Here is a 17,175-nt window from a genome sequence, read left to right on the forward strand (position 1 = left end):
GTGTGCCAAGGAAGGACTTCGCACGACGGAGGATGCCCAGTCGGCGACTGGCTTTGGAGGCCAGATTTGAAATGTGGTTTTCCCAGGAAAGATCATGGCAGATAGTGAGACCCAAAAGCTTGAGTGACAGAACTTCTTGGAGAGGATTATTCAGAAAGTGGATGGGAGGGTTGTCCAGTCGGTCTTTTCGGAGAGACATCGTAAGAGTGTGAGATTTGTCAGGATTGAAAGACATGTTCCACTTGTTTGCCCAGTCTGTGATTTTGTCCAGGTCTGCAGAGAGTGAGGAGGCTGCATTTGGGTTCAGCATAAAATATTTCACGCTTTTGCAATGCAGGTCCCGCTCTCACGCCTAACTACTGAAATCTCACTTAATTTTTTTTTTCACAAACGATTTTTCTTTTTTTTAACAAAGTCATTATTAGTTTAGTTGTTTCCAACCAATGAAAAACGCTGTCACTTTCAAGGTTGTTTGTGGAGCCACTGGATCTGTTGAACCAGACAACTAACTCACTGATATAACAAGCGGTGTAACTTGATCAGAACACTTGCCGCATTTTATGCAGGAATTATGTAATTTGTTCAACGAGTCACCGTAACTTCCCTACTCATGAAAGGCACCATGAGACCTTTGACGTAGACGGATCTGTAATATCCATCCGATAGACGGCGAACGCATTGATATCTTGCCCTGTCCGCTAAACACCAGGATGGCAGTTTATACCCGAGTGGGGATTCAGACCCAGGCTAGACAGCTCAAAGGCAACTGTGCACAGTTCTAGGTCTTGGCCATGCAGCCATTCATTTATGTGTACAGAAATTACTTTCAATGACCTTATAGTGGGGCAGATTTGTGATGGAATGTGGAATTGTTTTTGGGTCTAGACTGGAAATACCTCATTTCACTGTCAAAATGTCTTGAAGTACATATGTCAATATAATATATGGAGTACATATGGTTGGGAATACTGAGTGACCATTATTAGTCTGAGGAGTTCAGTCTAATTGTGAATATTTTTTTCTTCCTTGTCCTTTGCTACTATAATAAAATTTATTGCCAACAGAGTTCTCCATTTGGGTTCTATTTCACTAGATTTATTTTGGTGTCACCCTGGGACTGACCTGTGGCTCCTGGACCCCGGTTACGGAATACTCTTCAAGCCGGTTTGGCTTGACAACTAGCTATGCAAGTGGCGTTGTGCTTCAGAATTCTGAATCCCAGCAAGTTAATTTATGAACTAGAACGGCATTCGGTAGACTGTATACCTCTGCCTGGCTGAACAGTTCATGTTTTGTATCCCACTGATAGGCCGGATCTGCATCGAGACCTGAACCAAAATCTAATTGGTTTGTTCTTGTCACCTACCAAACTCATCCACCATGTTTTGTCATAATCAATCCACAACTTTTTGAAATATCATGCTATCTATCGTTTTCGGCCACACCTTTAAATAGTGAAGAATCATTTTCAATTTTAAAAAAACCCCGGATCCAGATCTAGATCTTCTCCAAAATCGAATCAATATCATCCTTGTCACACACCCAACCTGTCAAACAAATTTTGACTGAATCCGTCCTTAACTTTTTGAGACATTCAGGTCACATACAAACAGACGGACAAACAAACAGACAGACGGGGGTTAAAAAATAACCTCCGTCCAGCTTAGGTGGCGAAGGTAATAAACCTGACTAAAGGTAGTAGATTACAAAAGTTTTTTTTAAAAACCCGGATCCAGATCCAGATCTTCTCCAAAATCGAATCAATATCATCCTTGTCACACACCCAACCTGTCAAACAAATTTTGACTGAATCCATCCTTAACTTTTTGAAACATTCAGCTCACATACAAACAGACAGACAGACAGGGGTTAAAAAATAACCTCCGTTCAGCTTAGGTGGCGAAGGTAATAAACCTGACGAAAGGAAGTAGATTTTGGCACAGAATACAAGTGGGGTTAGCTTTTCTAAAGAGTCAGGCATTGTATGTTCGTATTCTGTGCAAATCCCACATTCCTGACCTGACTTCCACTGGGAAGCGCGAGAGCAGATCACCCAGCATACTCCTTCAGCATCACTTAATCTTTGCTCAACAAGAACTGCTTGCTTTGACTTTAGTACAAACTAGGGTGTTTAATTTACACAAGCACGATCGCCAAAGAAACACTTGCCAAGTGTGCTGTTCCATTTGCGGGCGTCATCTATTGAATCCTTTAAATAATTTTGTTAATAGATTTAAAAAAAATTAACTTTTCTTATTTTGTGAAACAAATATTTGTAGTTCAGTAATCGCCTTTGCATGAAATATTCTTTTCAAATAAGACATCCATTTTGAAATTGAAACATATCGTCAGCCATGTTTATGTGTTTATAAAACACATTTTTATTCATTTTACACATTTAAAACACATTTTATTTTTATTACAAACACATTGTATTTATTCATCATATTGATAATACTTGAAGCATGCAGAGGGTTAAGACTAAAATCGCATTTAAGATATTGGAAGATAAAATATTATAAATTGCATCATTCCATAATTAAGAACAGACAAAATTAGTTTCGCTGCTAAAAGGAAGCATGCATCTATCATGAAATTGAAATAGTCATTAGTGATTTTGCTGTAGTTTTCAAAAGTACAATTAATTTTGCTCATCTAGTGTTAAATTAAATGATCCCTTTGGGTCTTCAGAATTAAGTTTATGAAGCATACCATACATTGTTGATAACAGTTGGAGGATTATTTGTTGCCAAAAATTAGCCACTCAGATGTCTCGTCTGAGGTTCACTGACGTGTTTCCCCCCATGGATTTCCGAAATTTTTCGATGTACTGTGATCAGTTATTCTAACTTACGGTTACCGTTTCCCAAGAATCATTCAATAAAAAACGAACCAGGAGGTGGAACGCTTACAAGAGGCAACAGGCAAGAAGATGTTTCTTATCAAATTGTTAATTTGCAATTGGTCACTGACTTTGACACCAATAAATCTTTTTTTATTATGGATCCTTGGCATCAAAATGCTACATATGTCGAACAAACAGTTTCAAATGGAGCACCTCGCCGCCCATTAGTGCATTTAAATTGCATCAGATGTGGCAACAAATGTGAATCCGTTGCTCCCAGCTCTCCAGCTTGATGACAGAAGATGTCATTTTTGCCGCTTTCATCCCTACCATGTTTATAATTCCATGCGGGCATGGGAAACTTTCTATTAATTATAATGGTGTTTATTTTATTTTTTTAAGTACAGGGAGGAGGGTAGACAAGACGCTATCATAAATGGTACAGATCAACCGGTCCACAGACACAGATAGGGATGAGGGGGCATGCAAGCTAATTTACAATGAATGAATAAATAAATATACCCTGCTAGGCACCGACAATACTGATTCACGCGAAGAACAATGGGGAAAGCGATGTCTTGGATGGCACAAAGTGATTGGTAGCTACAGGTCGCTGGCACACAGGAGAAGTGGTGCTTATGATGGGCAGTATGGCAGCAACGGTGCAGTCGAAGTCAGATGAAGATGATGTGGTTGAAGACCAGGAGAAGAAGATGCCATTGAGGACCAGGAGAAGATGATGACCAAGCAGAGGTAAGGTGAGAGATGCTAAATGCCTTAGGTTCATTTCCAACTCTCTCCGTGTACTACTGTGTTCAAAAAGTATCCGACCTTTATTTTTCGTGCGTAAAAAAAAGAAGCTAGGGAGGCGTTGATTGGTGCACGTATGTAGGCGATCCTAATGCACACGCGTGAATTTTTTCCCACCTGCAGAAGCTGTCATTCGACGGCAGACCGCCGATGAGTGAGGACATATAAGTGAGCGCCGTCGGATTTTCGTTTTTGACAAAATGACGGAAAAACTTGAACAACGCTACTGCATCAAATTTTGTGTAAAGCTTGGCGATTCCCAAGTGGAAACGATCCGCAAGATTCAACACCATTCATCCATTATGAAGGAGGATTTGGTCTTCAGGAGAATCTCAGCGAAGTTCGTACCAAAGCTGCTAACGATTGAGCAGAAGCAACTCCGTTTGGAGATCGCACAGGACATGCTGGAGACTGTGAACAGCGATCCCAGCTTCCTCAACACAGTGATTGTTGTGGAAATCAACCAGATTCACAACGTGTTCCATATGTATGGTTTAATCTCAATCAGATCCGTACATCATCCTGTAAAGTACATCATGCAACATACATGTCAGGATCTAGGCATCATATGAGAAAGATTGAATATATCAGTCAATGCAAGCAAACCTAGAATATAGGCGGGTACATACCATTCAATTCTACATGGCATTGTATAATGATGTCGCAGGAGTGGCCTCGAGTCGCGGACGTCCGAGGTCTTATAGACACCGCCCAGCGGTTTAAGGGAGTGCCACACCTGGGTTCAACTTTGGTACAATTTCACCACAGTGATCACTGGCGATGAGTCCTGGGTTTATGGGTACGACCCAGAAACCAAATTGCAGTCATCACAATGGAAGCATCCAACATCCCCGAGGCCAAAAAACACAAAATTTGATGCAGTAGCGTTGTTCAAGTTTTTCCGTCATTTTTTCAAAAACGAAAATCCGACGGCGCTCACTTACATGTCCTCACTCATCGGCGGTCTGCCGTCGAATGACAGCTTCTGCAGGTGGGAAAAAATTCACGCGTGTGCATTAGGATCGCCTACATACGTGCACCAATCAACGCCTCCCTAGCTTCTTTTTTTTTTACGCACAAAAAATAAAGGTCGGATACTTTTTGAACACACTACGTATGTGCAGCTGGACAGCCCCCATGACTCTCCGTGCAAAAGCCCCGCCCTTATTCACACACCATAGTTCTCTGCCCCACCCTCCGTATTCCAGGACCACCTTTTCCTGCCGCAGGCGCTGTCATTAGTTGCCTATTCCTTGAGGGATGTCCATCCTCCAGGCTGTCCCACCCATGGGTCAACCTCAATAAAAAAAAAAGGTCTTTCCCCTCTTTCTGGGCTCAAGAGCACACTAAACCACCTTGGATGGCACACACCGGAAGACCTCACCTGGCCCCGCCTGCAAGCAAGAGGTGTTTACGCATACAATATTAAAGTGACTATCCTGTCTATAAATTATATACTGTATGCTGCATCCTCAGCGTCATGTGTAACAAAACCGTATTCTGACAGGTCCCTGATACTTGAAGCACACATACCATGTTACACTTACCACATGCTAGCTATGGTATGTATTGACATTATGATAACAATGTTATGTAATGTTTTTTTGTCAAATATTAAAAGAGCATTAACATTTAACTTCACATTGTCGCATTAATGGATTGAGGAAGTCATCATTTTATTATTGGGGTGTTAAAGACATATTTCCCTATAAAGTCAGTCGGTCCATCCATAGCGGTCAGGATGGCGAAATTACCCTGCCAACACAGGGTCGGAAACTACCGGGTACGACATCCCCAAGCCCGGAGTCCCCCTGCTTCGGAGTAGCCGCTGGAGGCAGGTGTCGGAGGGGCACCTCAGTGCCTTCACTGCTTCAGGCAGGGGTGTATCAGGCGAAGGGAGGGACGGTCACGTGGGTCACAATAGTCTAGTCTTACAGCGGGGTCGTCGGCACAGTAGCTAGATAGGATACGTTGTACCTTGGCGAAGAGCGAATGTCCATTCGTCGCAATGCAACACATGTGTAAATCAGTAAGCCTCTTTACAGTAAGCTGTAACCGTAAGTAAGGTTACATGACAGGAGGCCATTACAGTAAGTCCATTGCAGTCTGTACCGGCCTAGGCTCCCAAGGGTACATGATCGATCCATGTTAGGTCCATGTCATGGAATTACAGTAAGCTGTAACAGTAAGTAAGATGACATGACAGGAGGCCATTACAGTAAGTCCATTGCAGTCTGTACCTGCTTAGGCTCCCAAGGGTACATGGTCGATCCATGTTAGGTCCATGTCATGGAATTGCCGAGGGAGAGAATCGATGAGAGCCATAACGAGAGTTACTCGACACCGGCAGCGGCCCTGTTGAATCACGAGACTCGAGCGTCCTCTGACGGCAGCTCATACGCATTACAAACTCTTGTTTCGGCACGTGAATCTACCGTTGGCAGCGATCCTTCGCACGAGACACGAGCGGCCTCTGAAGGCTGCCTGGACGACCGGCATGGCTGATTACGACGACGCACAAAACGACCGGAACGCGCCTCCCCAGCGAAGCGTGCAGAACCTCCGCGATGCATACGGCAATCCTGTCCTGCAGTACAGCGCTCGGAGGATCGGAGAAGATCGGCTTTACCGGCTGCCGAGAGAACGTCCCGGATGGACGACAAAAATGACCGAAACGCGCCTCTCCAGCGAAGCGCGCAGAACCTCCGGGATGCATATGGCAATCCTGTCCTGCTGTACAGCGCTCGGAGGATCGGAGAAGATCGGCTATACCGGCTACCGAGAGGATGCCCCGGATGGAAGGATTGTCCCATTCAAAGCGAATTGAATTGTCCCCTTCACAAACCGAGAGAGAGAGACCCGGCTGGACAAACCTTGTTTGTCTCAGCATTGTCCCGGATGGATTGTCTAGATGTCGAGATGATTGTCATGCTAGATGTCCCGGATGGATTGGCCATCCACGGATGTCCGACCGATCCATCCATTCAACGCCTTCATTGCATGGCACGGATCCAGCCGGATCGCGGATGGATCGACCATCCACGGACGCAAAGACTCAGAGACCCAAAGACAGCCATCGCCCCGGATGGACTGTCCATCCATGCTAGATGTCCCGGATGGATTGTCCATCCACGGATGTCCGACCGATCCATCCATTCAACGCCTTCATTGAATGGCTCGGATCGACCATCCATGGACTCAAAGACTCACTCAAAGACACAAAGACATCCATGGACGTCATCCTTGGTCCCCACAAGGGGCGAGGTGGGAGTCGTTATACCGAACGGCATCCGGATCGCGGATGGATTGTCCATCCCGGGTCCCCACAAGGGGCGAGGTGGGAGGCGTTATACCGAACGGCATCCGGATCGCGGATGGATTGTCCATCCTGGGTCCCCACAAGGGGCGAGGTGGGAGGCGTTATACCGAACGGCATCCGGATCGCGGCATCCGGATCGCGGATGGATTGCCCAACCTCCTGGGATCCCACCCCCCCCCCCCCCCCCACCGAGGTTGCAGCGGCGCGCTGCATACCGAAGTCAGACGACCTTCACAGTCTGGGTCAGTCTAAGGCACAGTCAGTCAGGGGCAGAGGGAAAATGGAATCAGACGAGGCGTCTCGCAGTCTCGAAATGTGCGTGGATACGAGCCAAGACCTCTGTCCGATAAACAACAAGCCCAGAGTCAAGGGCGAGCAGGCAGTACGGTGCCCCCGTTACTTGCGCAGGAGACAAGGGAGTCGGGCGCGACGCTCAATGTCACCATTTCACGAGGTCACCGTGTACTCCCTAAACGGCGCGGGCGCGCGACCTTGAGGTAGCGCCGCGTTACGTAGTTTACGTCGTTTACGTAAAGGACATTTGGTACGTAGTTTACCAAGGTACATGGAAATGTAAACGAATCCCCGATGATGAGATCGCGTGAAGCACGCAATTACGTTAATGACGCCGTAGAGCAAATGCGTGATTAGTCGGTGACGTCATCAATTGGTTCGGGCGCGTGCGGTTCATTGGCGAAACCGAAAGTCGTCCTCGGCCTGTCGAGCCAGCGTGGCACGCTGAGACGAGAGGGCGAGCACGCTGGGCCGCAATAATTTGCACGGCCTGAAGTAGCGTCTCGTTCGATGGCTTTCGGGCAGGGTTTGTCCGAGGTTGAAGCGGGGAATAGCGGCAGCAGTGCGGTAGTTATCAACGGTATCTAGCATGATACGATACATCACGCCAACACAAATCACATTTCACAAATCACATTTCACAAATCCCCGAGTGCCGTGAACCCCTTAGAACCCTTTTAGATTGTTTATTAAGGTTATGACAGCGGAAGAAGATGAAAGTTTAGGAAGACCATGCTCGGCGAGTCCCTGAGTGGAGCCAAACGAGCCTCACGCGTTGAGGCGAGTCCGGGTAGCGGTGTTCGCCGGCCTCGCTGAGAAGCCATGCGTAGGTGGGATTCCGACCAGCAGCAACGGGGCCACAGAGTAGTGCCAGCGAGGGGAATCGCATGCGCTTCGCGTGAAGAAGGGGTCCATCCAGCGAAGATGCGGCGCACGCGACTGGCGCGTCGTGCCTAGTGAGGATGCCATCCAGCGATGGTGCTGCGCGTGATTCGTGCGTGAGGAGGTGATTCCGGCGAGCAGCGATAGGAATCGCCGGCCTCACCGAGTAGGGCCCGCAAGGGAGCAACGTGCGGCTTCGCGGCGAGGAGGTGATTCCGAGCAGCGATCGGAATCGTCGGCCTCCCAGAGTATTGCACGCGATGGGTGCAGTGCACGATTCGCGCGGAGGAGGTGATTCCACCGAGCAGCCGGAGTGAGCCGGCCGTGTGAGGCACAGCGTGATTCCGACGAGCAGTGCACGATTCGCGCGGAGGAGGTGGTTCCACCGAGCAGCGAGGGGATTCGCGTGGAGGAGGTGATTCCACCGAGCAGCCGGAGTGAGCCGGCCATGTGAGGCACGGCGTGATTCCGACGAGCAGTGCGCGATTCACGCGGAGGAGGTGGTTCCACCGAGCAGCGAGTGGTCAGGGAGAGCCGGCCGTGTGAGGCACGGCGTGATCCCGACGAGCAGTGCGCGATCCGCGCGGAGGAGGCGATTCCACCGAGCAGCGAGTGGTCGGAGTGTGCCGGCCCGCGCGGAGCATGCGATTCCACCGAGTAGCGAGTGGTCGGAGTGTGCCGGCCCGCGCGGAGGAGGCGATTCCACCGAGCAGCGAGTGGTCGGAGTGTGCCGGCCCGCGCGGAGGAGGCGATTCCACCGAGCAGCGAGTGGTTGGAGTGTGCCGGCCCGCGCGGAGGAGGCGATTCCACCGAGCAGCGAGTGGTCGGAGTGTGCCGGCCCGCGCGGAGGAGGCGATTCCACCGAGTAGCGAGTGGTCAGAGTGTGCCGGCCGTGTGGAGGCATGGCCGACATGGGAGTCGTGATCACTCGCGTGTGAATCTCATCTCGGGCCGAGGCACGCAAATCTAGGATGATTCTCTCGGATGGAGCCGTTAGCGTTTCGAGCAACCGAGGCTAGACTCGTACCTTCGGCGCCAAGCGGGTCCGTCGTTCCGACGGGGTTGCGGCCCAGGACATTTCCCAGTGGCCTCCTTCAGCAGGCGCCTTGCCGGAGTCCGTCACGCCTGCTCCGGCGTCCGGGCCCCAGGAGAGCAGTTCGCGCTTTGACGGCGCGGTTCCGCAAAATGCTTGCGCATCCGTTCCCGTCGAGGTAGACCGGCAGCGAGAGTCGTCGGAGCTCCGTGGCTGGAGCTGGCTCGATGGGCCCTCAGCTGGTCATTCTTCTCCGAGGTGGGCCACGCAGGATCATGGAGAATGTCGGGAAACGCTCGTCTGAGATCAGCGTTCATCTGGCCATCGCCAGACTCGTGTCCCGCCATTCCCGAAGATCTTGATTGAGATTAAGTGTTGTGGAAATCAACCAGATTCACAACGTGTTCCATATGTATGGTTTAATCTCAATCAGATCTGCACATCATCCTGTAAAGTACATCATGCAACATACATGTCAGGATCTAGGCATCATATGAGAAAGATTGAATATATCAGTCAATGCAAGCAAACCTAGAATATAGGCGGGTACATACCATTCAATTCTACATGGCATTGTATAATGATGTCGCAGGAGTGGCCTCGAGTCGCGGACGTCCGAGGTCTTATAGACACCACCCAGCGGTTTAAGGGAGCGCCACACCTGGGTTCAACTTTGGTACAATTTCACCACAGTGATCACTGGCGATGAGTCCTGGGTAATGGGTACGACCCAGAAACCAAGTTGCAGTCATCACAATGGAAGCATCCAACATCCCCGAGGCCAAAAAACACAAAATTTGATGCAGTAGCGTTGTTAAAGTTTTTCCGTCATTTTTTCAAAAACGAAAATCCGACGGCGCTCACTTACATGTCTTCACTCATCGGCGGTCTGCCGTCGAATGACAGCTTCTGCAGGTGGGAAAAAATTCACGCGTGTGCATTAGGATCGCCTACATACGTGCACCAATCAACGCCTCCCTAGTTTCTTTTTTTTTTACGCACAAAAAATAAAGGTCGGATACTTTTTGAACACACTACGTATGTGCAGCTGGACAGCCCCCATGACTCTCCGTGCAAAAGCCCCGCCCTTATTCACACACCATAGTTCTCTGCCCCACCCTCCGTATTCCAGGACCACCTTTTCCTGCCGCAGGCGCTGTCATTAGTTGCCTATTCCTTGAGGGATGTCCATCCTCCAGGCTGTCCCACCCATGGGTCAACCTCAATAAAAAAAAAAGGTCTTTCCCCTCTTTCTGGGCTCAAGAGCACACTAAACCACCTTGGATGGCACACACCGGAAGACCTCACCTGGCCCCGCCTGCAAGCAAGAGGTGTTTACACATACAATATTAAAGTGACTATCCTGTCTATAAATTATATACTGTATGCTGCATCCTCAGCGTCATGTGTAACAAAACCGTATTCTGACAGGTCCCTGATACTTGAAGCACACATACCATGTTACACTTACCACATGCTAGCTATGGTATGTATTGACATTATGATAACAATGTTATGTAATGTTTTTTTGTCAAATATTAAAAGAGCATTAACATTTAACTTCACATTGTCGACAAAAATTAGCCTATCGTAGGCTTAAGGAAGAAAATGACAACACTTCTTCCAAGCCCTGCTTATGACCAATGGATATAGAAATATCTAAGCCAGTTTTAATACTCACAAAATTTGTCTCCATGATCCCAGGGTCAAATTCCCACAATGGATTAAAAATCAACAGAACCTTGATTGAGGTATGCTAACTGCTGTGGGAAGCAAGGAGCTGCTGACGTTTTGGGCATTAACCTTTTTTCTATTATTTGCTCTGACGAAGGGTTGACACTCAAAATCCAAGGTGTCAGGTCAGTCTTTTGAGTAACATTTAACCCAGTGCTACTTGCTGTATTGTGAGAGTCAGGGGCAATCCATCTAGGATTGTAACCCCTAGCCAATAAACTGCTTCTGGAGCACCAAGGCTCTGCATAGACTATAGAGCATGGTGCATGAGGAGACGACCTGTTTTCATTGAATACTCAAGAAAGCTTTTCTGGACTTGGTGATGACAAACTTCCCTGAAAATGTCTCCTGCTCTTTCTCTGCTCCAATTGGTTCATCTGATTATACTATTATGAGAGTCAACAACTCTGGCTATTCTCAGAGAGCTGTCTCAAAGCCGGCAAGTCTGGCATTTCACTTAGGTCTTAGGCATATTGGCAGGAACTGCAAGCGGCTATCTCTCTTCAGGATTGGTCTCCCATATCTATTGCCCCTGATGGTAACTCAGCCTGGGAATTCTTCCACAGAATCCTGCTCTCTCTGATATGCACAGATTCATCCCATCTCAACAGTTATCCTACCTTTCTTCCTGCCTGTGGTACACTGAATCCTGTGGTGAGGCAGTTGCACTGAACCAACTTGCCTTCTCTTCCTTGAAGGCAAGTCCGACCGAAGGCAATCTCAGTGCATTCCAAAAAGTCCGCGTTCACTCTCAGGAGAGCCAGAAAGCAACGTCTGTCCAACCTCCAGATTTATCTTTCAAACTTTCCTCCCTCCTCTAAAACCCAGTGGCAACTTGTTAAGTCTGTCTCTGGTGTATGCTCCCCTTCTATTCCTTCCCTCACTTCAAATGGCACCACAGCTGACTCTGCACATGAGAAGGCCAAATACCTAAATTCTATGTTTGCTCCAAATGGTTTGTTATTTTGTTATTCTGTGTTTGCTTCCCCAACCACTCACCCTCAACTTTCCCCAACTTTGTACCCACCCTTCCCAGTCGTACCGAACTTCTGTAATCTGTGTCTTTTGCACCCTCGGCTCTCACTTATGGACATATATCGTGCTTTGATACAGTCTGGCATCCTGCCTTGCTCTCCAAACGCTCTGACTATGGAATCCAAGGCCAACTCCATACATGGCTTACTGACTTCCTCTACTCTTGTAGTCAACGCATGGCTATCAATGGAATCCTTTCATCTCTCTCTGTCAAGGCTGTGGTGCCTCATCCTTCAGACAGGTGGCCTGCAGCCTCTTCACTCTCTTCATACCTTGACAAAATCACAAATTGCTCAAACACTTGCATTGTCTTTCAATACTGACAAGTCTCACACACTCACTATCTCTTTCTCGGAAAGGCCCATCTGGCAACCCCCCCTCCCCCAACCCCCCTGCACCCCCCCCCAATCTCACCCATCTACTTTCTTAATAATCCTCTTGGGGAAATCCAGTCACTCAAACTCTTAGGTCTCACTAATAGCCACGATCTCCCTTGGGCAAACCACATTTCAAAGTTGGCTTCCAAAGCCAGCCACCGACTGGGCATCCTCCATCATACAAAGCCCTTCCTTGGCACACCTGAACTCCTATCCACCTACAAGGCCTTCATCCACAGCTTGATAGAGTACTGATCTCCGCTGTGGGCTGGCTTCCGTGCCTCACACCTTGCTCAGCTTGATGCCTCATCTTGTTGCCATGCAAACCAAGGCCTTCAAGATCATTGGAATCTCCTGCGCTGAAGCTGAGTTTTGTGCCTATTGCTTTCCCATTTCAGACAGGTCGGTGATCGCTCTGTCTTGTACCGCCGCCTCCTTTCTGGTATTGCAGCCTCTGCTCTATCCTTGCTTTGCTCCCCTTCCCCAGGTCTTGGCAGGGCACACACGGTCCACCATCAACCCCCTTCTGGTGAAACTACCTAAATCCAGGATCACTGCTCACATCCACACATTCATTCCTCTTTTTTCCCTGCCTGTGGAACCAAATTCCACATCCTCTTCAGTCTCATTCTTTCCTCCGGGTCATCAAGACAGCTGTCCACCACCATCCTAGATCATCCCCAATCCAAAAGCATAATCTTTACTATCCTCGTTAATCCTCCCCTCCCCACCCTAAGCCCTCCTTCCAAATTGTCAAGTTTTCCTTCCGGAGGTTTTCATTCTATATCCTGTATCTTCTTCTGTCCCCCATTACTCCCCACACCTATTGGTTGTCCAATCGCCCTCTATTTGTCCTTCAACTTTGCAATCGGTGTCACCCCTTTCTCTACTGGTCTTTTTGTCCTGTTACGTCTTGATCTGTGCAGTGTACTAGCTCTTCCATGAGCCTTGACTGTGTATACAACAAAAATGAAAAGGAAAGTGTCCTCAAGTCTACTAATATGCCAACGCACGCACCTTACCATGGCTGTACTGTTGTGTCAGTTAGTCATTGGAATGAGGAAAACAACATGGAAAATCTGCAGTTGCCAGATGAAAGGCCTGAAGACTCTAAACTAACCACTCTGTGATGTTTTTGATCTCCACCTGTGGTCCAAAGTCAACATACCACAACTTACCACTGACTTTGCACTTGTAAAGGAGCAATGGTGCAATATTACACCTGATATCAAATTTGGTACGTAATGTTCGTGACCATGACACCCTATGAGGAATCAAATACGTTGGTTGAGAAGTAATGGCTTGGATTCCTGACTGTCTAAATACATTTAGTACGAAAATATATTGAAATATTTCATATTGCATGTTAATTTTGTATCAATATTGTATGATTCCTATGATTCATAAGGGACCATCTACATTATTTTGCACTTCCTTTCTTCCCTATATCCTTTCCTTTTATCTTGATCTTCAATCCGTAGTTCTGAATTGACTCCCCCTTCCTCATTGCATGCATAATATGTTTGGCCATTAATGGGAAATAATTATGGTTACAATTTTTTTTTCATCAGCTTTCCACTTATGTCGATACTTCAATCATCTATCGGTGGGTCGACAGACAGTGGTATCTAAGCAACCATTCAAATTAAATCTCCATGGGGCATTAGGCATGGATCACTGAACAAAATGGATGTGTGCGTCAAAGGAATTTTCTTGTTTTCATGTCTTTATGAGTTCAAATTGCTTGTTATAAATGAATGCATGCACACAACATCCAATTTGTGTTCAGTTTTGTACATCGCAAATGATATACAGTCACGTGAAAAAGTAAGTACACCCCATCTAAAGTTTTGACTTTTTCAACATATTTCAACATACAGCTATTTGATCTTCATTTCAACAATATTGATAGTTAAAGGTGATATAATATAACAAATATCATGAAACATTTACATTTTGTAGTCCATTGTATAATTTAAATAAACATAAATGCAAATTTCGCATGTGGAAAAAGTAAGTACACCCTTGGCTCTAATAGGTGGTATTGCCCCCTTTGGCAGAAACAACCTCAAGTAGGCGTTTCTTATGACTGTCTACCAGTCTCTGACATCGACTGGGAGAAATTTTTGCCCACTCCTCCATGCAGAATTATTTCAGCTGTGCGATGTTTGAGGGGTTTCTTGCATGCACAGCTGGTTTCAAATACCCCCAAAACATCTCGATGGGATTTCGATCTGGGCTTTGACTTGGCCATTCCAGAACCCTCCATTTCTTTCTTTTCAGCCATTCCTTGGTGGATTTACTAGTATGTTTAGGGTCATTGTCATGTTGCAAGGTCTACCTTCGGTTGAGCTTCAACTCTCCGACAGATGGCCTCACATTATCCTCAAGCACCCTCTGGAAAAATGAAGAATTCATAGTGGATTCTATGATGATGAGCTGCCCAGGCCCTGATGCAGCAAAGCTGCCCCAAACCATAATATTTCCACCACCATGCTTTACAGTTGGTATCAGGTTCTTGTGGTCAAATGCTGTCTTTGGTTTTTGCCAAACATGTCTTCTGGTACTGTGGCCAAATAGCTCTACTTTTGACTCACCTGTCCAGAGCACATTGTTCCAGAAGTGATTGTCTTTGCCGAGGTGTTCATTGGCAAACTTTAGTCTTGCTCTGATGTTCTTTCTGGACAGCAAAAGTTTCCTCCTGGCACACCTCCCATGTCGATCAAATTTGTGCAGCCTCTTTCGAATGGTAGACACGTGCACTTTGACATCAACAGTGGCAAGAGCTCCCTGTAGGTCCCGTGATGACATTCTGGGGTTCTTAGAGACTTCTTTCAGCATCTTGTGGTCTGCTCTCGGGCTGAACTTGCTGGGGCGGCCTGGCCTGAACAAGTTGGCAGTTGTTTGGAATCTTCTCCACTTGTAGATGATCTTCCGGGACAGTCGAATGATTGATTTCAAATTGTTTGGAGATCTTGTTAAATCCCTTCCCAGACTCGTAGGCATCTATAACCTCCTTTTGGGAGGCCTCAGAGAGCTCTTTTGATCTAGGCATGGTGACGCCGGACATTTCAACAACAAAAAGCAAACCAAACAAAATGTCTGAGGTTTAAATAAGACAGGTTCCTCCAAGGTCCTCTCTGACGATGTTCTAATGATTTGCACCTGAGCTGGTGCACCTGATTCTAATTCTAGGTATTTGAAGTAGTGATAAATGTGGGGGTGTACTTACTTTTTCCACATGCGAAATTTGCATTGATGTTTATTTAAATTATACAATGGACTACAAAATGTAAATGTTTCATGATATTTGTTATATTATATCACCTTTATCTATCAATATTGTTGAAATGAAGATCAAATAGCTGTATGTTGAAATATGTTGAAAAAGTCAAAAGTTTACATGGGGTGTACTTACTTTTTCACGTGACTGTATGTCTTCATTGTTTCTTTTTCCCTCTCTTACTCTCACTTTTCTTTAAAGGATCATCCAATGTGTTTCAATCTGCAGAGCTCATTCCCATTAATGTGGAGGAAAAATAATTTGTTTTTCACTTTGTTTTGCTTTCAGATTTTTTTAATGTGCCACGATTCCTCATTATCTCTGCCAGGGAAGGTGGACGGAGGTTATGTTTTCACCCCTGTATGTTTGTCTATTTGTTTGACTGTGAGCATGATATCTCAAAACGTTATGGATTGATTCGGACGAAATTTGGTGGAGAGGTCAAGGAGAGGTGGGTGGGTGACAAGGATGAATTTATTAGATTTTGATGAAGATCTGGATCCAGATAATAAATATTTTTCCAGTGATACTTAACCATTGAGTGATAGGGCCAAAAAGGATATATAGCAAAATATTACAAAAGATTTATAGACGGATTCGGACGAAACTTGGTGGGACAGGTTGTGTGTGTAAGAAGGAAGAATATATTTGATTTTGGTGAGGATCCGGATCCAGGTACTACAATCTTTTCAGCAATTCCTTACAACTGAGAGATAGTGCCAAAACTATACATAGCATGATATTTCAAAAAGTTGTGGATGGATTATGACAAAACTTGGTGAACAGTTAACAGTTTGGGTATGTCTCAAGGATGAATTGAATAAATTTTGGTGAGGATCCAGATCCAGATACTATAGTTTTAAAGTGATTTTTCACAATTGAGAGTTCGTGCCAAAAATGATATATAGCATGATATTTCAAAAAGCTCTGGACGAGTTATGACAAAACGGAGTTGGGTAAGTGACAAGAACAATCCGATTCGATTTTGTCAAGGTCCAGATCCGGTCTATCAGTGGGATACAGAACGTAAACTGTTTAGCCTGGTGGAGGTATGTGTTCTACCGAGTGCCGTTCTAGTTTGTCTCTGTATTTGCTGAGGAGCATTTAATGTTCCTGTAGGCACATTTAGATTGATCCCATATGTGAGCTACATCATATTGATAGCTGTAGTAGGGGAGGTCTGTACTGCTGATGGAGAATCAGGGCATTCATGACAGGTCATGATGTTTCTGTGGCTATGACCTAATGCTGGACAGATCACCACTCTGTCACAAAATGTGGAAATATCCACAAGGCCAGCTGTCTCTTTCCGTATAAGTGCCAATGTTGAACCAATCAATGTTGGCAATGTGCATATGACCAATGGCAATCATATCAACGCAAGCCCTGCAACGTTGGCACAATGTAGCTCTGCCAGCTGGGAAGCCACTGCAATGCATGTTGAGGTAAAGTTGGGGATCTCCATGCCAGCATGACTTGTTGGTGATATTGTCCAGAACGTAAGGCCTTATCTAATATGTAATGTGCTTCCTAATCACTGACTCACTCATATAATTGTTTAAT

General features: G+C 46.3%; 1 protein-coding gene across 1 annotated transcript in view; it reads left to right on the plus strand.

Annotated features, from left to right (window-relative positions):
* The window catches only part of LOC137420704 (serine/threonine-protein kinase 32B-like), a 148,500-nt gene that overhangs the window by 38,114 nt on the left and 93,211 nt on the right, over positions 1-17,175 (plus strand). The gene's annotated exons all lie outside the window — the stretch shown is intronic.

Source organism: Myxine glutinosa, chromosome 2, assembly GCF_964187855.1.
Source record: "Myxine glutinosa chromosome 2, kmMyxGlut1.1, whole genome shotgun sequence".
Taxonomy (NCBI): Eukaryota; Metazoa; Chordata; class Myxini; order Myxiniformes; family Myxinidae; genus Myxine; species Myxine glutinosa.